This window comes from Sus scrofa, chromosome 4 (genome assembly GCF_000003025.6).
Source record: "Sus scrofa isolate TJ Tabasco breed Duroc chromosome 4, Sscrofa11.1, whole genome shotgun sequence".
NCBI lineage: Eukaryota > Metazoa > Chordata > Mammalia > Artiodactyla > Suidae > Sus > Sus scrofa.
Window position 1 is genome coordinate 84,338,517 of NC_010446.5, and position 6,000 is coordinate 84,344,516.

At 33.0% G+C, this 6,000-nt stretch overlaps 1 pseudogene; it reads right to left on the reverse strand.

The window, feature by feature from the left end:
- On the reverse strand, nucleotides 813-1,265 carry LOC100155452 (annotated as a pseudogene).

The window sequence follows — 6,000 nt, forward strand, 5'->3', positions numbered from 1 at the left end:
TTTAATTAGATTTGCCTCACATATTTTGATTCTGTTATTTAGCACACAATTCTAATACACCTCCATTGTGGATCAAGCTCTTCATTGTGTACAAAATGACTTATGAATCCTTTATATTTTTGCATGCACTCCACTCTACTTATTCTTTTGAAATTGATTTTGTTTACATTTGTTCACATGTTTTACGTAAGTCTTTATACTTTACCTGAGTCATTTTATTATAGTATCTCTCTCTTTTTTTTAAACAGGTCATTCCTTTCTTGACATGCATACATCACATTTTCTGTTCTGCTGATGCTATAAATTCAATACCGCTTCTCCAGCCACATCAGTTATGAGCGTAAAGTATATCATGTAACCTCAAATCTCTAACAGTGGAAGGTTTAAACATGAATGGATGATGCTAGAATAACGCTGCTTCCTTTGATGTGACAACTGAGCAGCCATCTCCCTCCCCCTCAGATGATTCTTCAGCATGTTAGAGCAGTGAGGAATGATTTTGGTCTCATAACCAAGTTAGAATGAAGACATTGGCCACTTAATACACATGCTCCATTTTTTAAAAAATTCTGAATCTTGGGCAACTGTTCTCTTATAACTACTTTACAGTTTCTAAAAGCAGTTATCGTCCATAGCTGGAAGGACTTAAGTCTTCTCAGATGAGCATGCGAATGAATATGGAGATAAACAAAAAATAAAATTAAAAAAGATGAGGTCTAATAGGGGAGCAGCTGGATAAGAAAATCAAAAAAAGAACAGTAATTTAAAGTTTATTCCAACTATAATGCAGGTTATTCTATTGAAGGTAGCAACTATTGAAGGTAGCATCACATGACATACTTCTGAGTCCATTCCCAAGATATTCTGTTGTACTTATCTCTGTCTGTTTTATAGATCCATGTAACCTCTGGCACTAGGGGGTCATCTGGGTTTGGATCACATATCAGTGAACAAATGGATGAAAGAACTTTAGAAATAGTTAAAGCAGGAGACCACTGTGATCTTAGAATATCAAGACAAATGCTGCCATTACTGTTAATATTCAGATGATAAATTCTTGTTGTAAATGCAACCTCAGGTGGTTTGAAAGGGTAGTCTGTAGGAAAATGAATTGTCAAAAAGAATACACAACCTCGTTGTGGGCTGCCATTAGGTCCCATAACTGTGGCTTGCCAATGAAACATAGCATCCCCAACTGGACCTGCAGAACATTGTGCTGGAGGGTCACGGGCGCTAAGTTCCTTATCAATACGTTTCAGCGCCATAGTCTGTGCTTTTCATCTGGCTCCTCACTGTCTAGGTGTGTGCTCAAAGGTCTGGCCCAAACTCTTGATTATCTGGGCAGCTGAGAAGAATTGTCTCTTCGTCACCAGCTCCGCCAGACAGGCGCAGAGGGGCCAGGGTCTCCCTCAAGCAGCGGCCTGGGCCTCCTACCCGTGCAGTAGCTGGTGCCTCCCTGGCCCTACGTTATAGTATATCTCTTAAAAGGAATATATGGCTAGATTTTCTTTAAAAGTATATGTTGCTTTTAAATACCTCAAGAGCAAAACAAAATAAAACATAATCTATAATTCTCTACTGACCTTCTCAACTAGACAGGCTGAATCTATGGGCACAATTTCACTTTTTTGCATTTTCCACTGCTTTTCCTAATATTCATTTAGATTTTTTTTCAGACTAGTTGTTTAAACAAATTATAATTCCTTTATATAATCATCTCTTAAAATAATTAATGCCATTTTCATATTTTTTGAGACTGTATTTAGAACAATTATGAAGGTTGGACTATATGAATTGTTTCACTATTTGCTAATAATTCATCTGTACCATGTTTTCCCTATACTTTCGTTCTTATTTTGGCTGATATATATTTTGAAGTCAGCTTTGTTTTAATTGAAGTAAATAAACACACAAAAGGGTGCTGAAAATATACATTATAAGATGATGAATTATATCAAAGCAAATACCCTTATAATTACTATCCAAGTCAAGGAATAAAAGATTTTCAGAGGACAGAAGCTCCTTTCATGCACTTTCAATCTCTATTCACCTTTTCCCCCAACAGTGACCACATGTTAGTCTCTACAACTGTGACCAAATAATAAATGAAATTAAATAGTATTATTTTGTGTATGGCTTCTTTCATTATTATGTGTCCAGTTTGTGACTTCTATGAATAATGTTGGCATAAATATTCTTACATATATTCATAATGAGCATAAGCAAGCATTCCTGATTAGTATACACCTCAATAAATTCAATATAGATATCTTTCTCACTTTTTTTTTCCTTTTTGAGGCCACACCCATGGCCTATGGAGGTTCCCAGACTAGGGAGTGAATGGAGCTGTAGCCACTGGCCTATGCCACAGCAGGATCCAAGCTGCATCTGCAAACTACACCACAGCCCACAGCAACTTTGGAGCCTTAACCCACTGAGTGAGACCAGGGATCAAACCTGTGTCCTCATGGAGACAGTCAGATTTGTTTCCACTGAGTCAGGGAAGCTCCCTCTTTTTCTTGACATTGCCTTTTGAAATGCAAACATTTCACATTTTTATTGCCTAACTTACTAGTTTCTTCTTTAATTACTTGTGCTTTTTGGTGTCATAGCTAAGAAATTATCGCCCAACGTATGACATGAATATCCACTCCTATATTTTTGGAAGAGTTTTGTAATTTTAGGTCTGTAAAGCATTATGAATTAATTTTTGCGTATGGTATGAGGTAGAGACTGAAATTCATATTGTTGCCTGTGAATATCCAATTGTCCCATTTTTTTTTATTGAAAAGACTACTTTTCATTTGAATTTTATTGGCCTCTGTTGAAAATCAGCTGACTGTAAATGTAAGGGATTATTTCTGGACTCTCAATTTATATGTTTGTACTTAATGCTAGTAAGATACTGTTACTGACTTCATGACTGTTGCTTTGTTGTAAGTTTTGACATTGGGAAGTGTTAAGTCCTCCAACTTTTTCACTTCTTTTTCATGTTGTTCTGGTAATTCTGTATCCCTTGCCTTTCTGTACGAATTTTAGGATCAACTTGTCAATTTCTGGAAAAAAAAAATAAAAAATAAACACCCGTGATTTTCGTTGGGATTGTGTTGAATCTGTACAATAATTTAGGAAATAGAACTGTATTGACAATAATAAGTCTTCCAATACAGTTAAGTCCATGCAAAATGGAATGTTTGTCATTTATTTTATCTTCCTAAATTTCTTTTCAACAATATTTCATAGTTTTCAATCTATGTCTTCCACTTCATTCAATTTGTTTCCTAAGTAGTTTATTTTTCTTAATACAAGAGTTAATGGAATTCTTAATCTCATTTTCAGTGTATTTATTCCTATTGTGTAAAAATACAATTAAATTTTGTATGTTGATCTTCTATCCCACAATATTGCCAAATTTATTAATTCCAGAAGTTTTAGTGCCTTTTATTTCTTTTTCTTGTCTAATTGCTCCAAACATATTCTTCAATACAATGTTGAATAAAAGTGGTAACAGAGGAAAAACATGGTTTTTCTACATTAAGTATTATGATATTGATTGTAGGTTTTTTCAGAAAAAATATCAGGTTGAGGAATTTTAATCATAGTTACATAAAGTTTTATCATGGTGTGTCATGTTTTGTTAAAGATATCTCTGTATCTGTAAAGAAGATTATAGTTTTTGTTCTTAATTCTACTATTATAATGAATTACATTAGTTTTGAGAAATTGAAACAATGTTTTGTGCCTATGAAAAATTTCACTTGCTTATGATGTATAAACTTTCTTTATATGTTGTTGGATTCAATTTTCTAATATTTTGTTGAAGATTTTTATGTCTATATTCATATGGGACATTGGCTTGTCATTTTTTTATTATGATATCTCTGCCTGCTTTTGATATTAGGGTAATAGTGGCTTCATAAAATGATTAGAAATCTTCCTCCTTATTTTCTGCAAGAGTTTTTATTTATTAATTTAATTACTGTTAATTCTTTAGATAATTTGTATTCATCACTGAAGCTATGTGGGCCTAGAATTATCTTTGTGGAAAGATTTTCAATGGCTAACTTAATCTTTTTTTTGTTAAAGCTCTATTAAGATTTTCAATTTCTTACTGAGTCAATTTTGGTAATTTTAATTTTTTCTGGGAAATTTTCCTTTTAAAATAATTTTCAAATTTGTTTGCGTAAGTTATTTATGGTATCCTTTTATAATCTTTTCAAAATTCTTTAAGTTTGGTAGTAATGTCCCCTCTTTCATTCCTGATTTCAGTAATTTCAGTCTTTTTTTTTCTACCTAAAGTCTACCTAAAGGTATGTTATGTTGATCTTTTCAAAAAATACTTTGATTCATTGACTTTCTTTATTGTTTTTCTATATTCTATTACATCCATTTTTACTCTAATCTTTACTATTCCCATATTTCTGCTTGCTTTGTATTTACCTTGCCCTTCTTTTTTTTAAGTTCCTAAGGCGGGAAGTTATTTATTTTCCTTATTTCTAATATGGACTTTATGGCTATAAATTTTTCTCTAAACATTGTTTTTGGTATATCCCAAATATTTTGGAATGCTGTATTTTCAATTTCATTCATCGCAAAACATTTTTTAGTTTCTTCTTTGACCCATTAATTACTTAAAAGTATGTTTTTCAATTTCAACATGTTTGTGAATTTGCCAAATTTCTGTTTCATGTTGATTTTTAATTTAATTATATTGCCAGAAGAAAATACAGTTTGTATGATTTCAGTTATTTTATAATTGTTGATATTTCTTTGATAGCCAGACTTTTGTCTATACTGGAGAATGTTCCTTGTGTTCTGGAGCCTATGTATTCTATTGTTGAGTGGAATGAATGTTCTACCAATGTTGATTATGTCTGATTTCTTACTAGTGTTGAAGTCTTCTATATCCTTGTTGATGTCTTCTCTAGTTGTTCTGTTTACCACTAAGAATGGTATATTGATGTTGCCAACTATTAATATTGAATTTTCTATATCTCCCTTCAATTCTGTCAGTTTTTGCTTAAAGTATATTTAGGCCCTGTTGTTATATACACATATACTTATTATATCTTCCTGATAAATAGACTCCTTTTTGTCTCAACATTTTTGTCTTAAAATTCTATTTTGTTTGGTATTATGGTATCAGTATAGTTACTCTAGCTTTCTTATAGCTGTTATTTTCATGGTATATCTTATCCTTTTTTGTCTTTTAGACTATTGTATTTTTTAATGTAAAGCATTAAAATACAGACAGCATACAGTTGGATCTTGTTATTTTTTTTTGGATCTTATTTCTTTTCTGACAACCTCTTCCTTTTGATTGAATTGTTTAATTCATTCACTTTTAATGTTATTTTAGTGTAATTGATTTTATGTCTACAATTTTACTTTGTTTTCCACATACCTTATTTAATTTTTCACTGTTTCTCCTTTAATGACTTCTTTTCTAGTAAGGGAATATTTTCTAATAAACATTTTAGTTCATTTATTATTTGTTAATGATATTTTTGAGTTATTTTCATAAAGGGTACTATAGGGATTACAACAAAAATCTTATTAAAGAGAATTCCTGTTGTGCCACAGCAGAAATGAACCTGACTAGTATTTATGAAGATGCAGTTTTCAGCCCTGGGCTCGCTCAGTGAGTCTGGTATCCAGCGTTGCTGTGAGCTGGGTATAGGTCGAAGATGTGGCTTGGATCTGGCATTACTGTGGCTGTGGTGTAGGCCAGCAGCTACAGCTCCCATTTGACCTCTAGCCTGGGAATCTTCATATGCCTTGGGTGCAGCCCTTTTTTAAAAAAAAAAAAGGAAAAAAGGAATTCCTGTTGTGGCTCAGCAGAAATGAATTTGACTAGTTTCCAGGAGGATGCAGGTTTGATCCCTGACCTTGCTCAGTGGGTTAAGGATCAGGCATTGCTGTGAGCTGTGGTGTCAATCACAGCTGCACCTCGGATCTGGTGTCAATGTGGCTGTGTTATGGTCCAGTGGCTACAGCTCC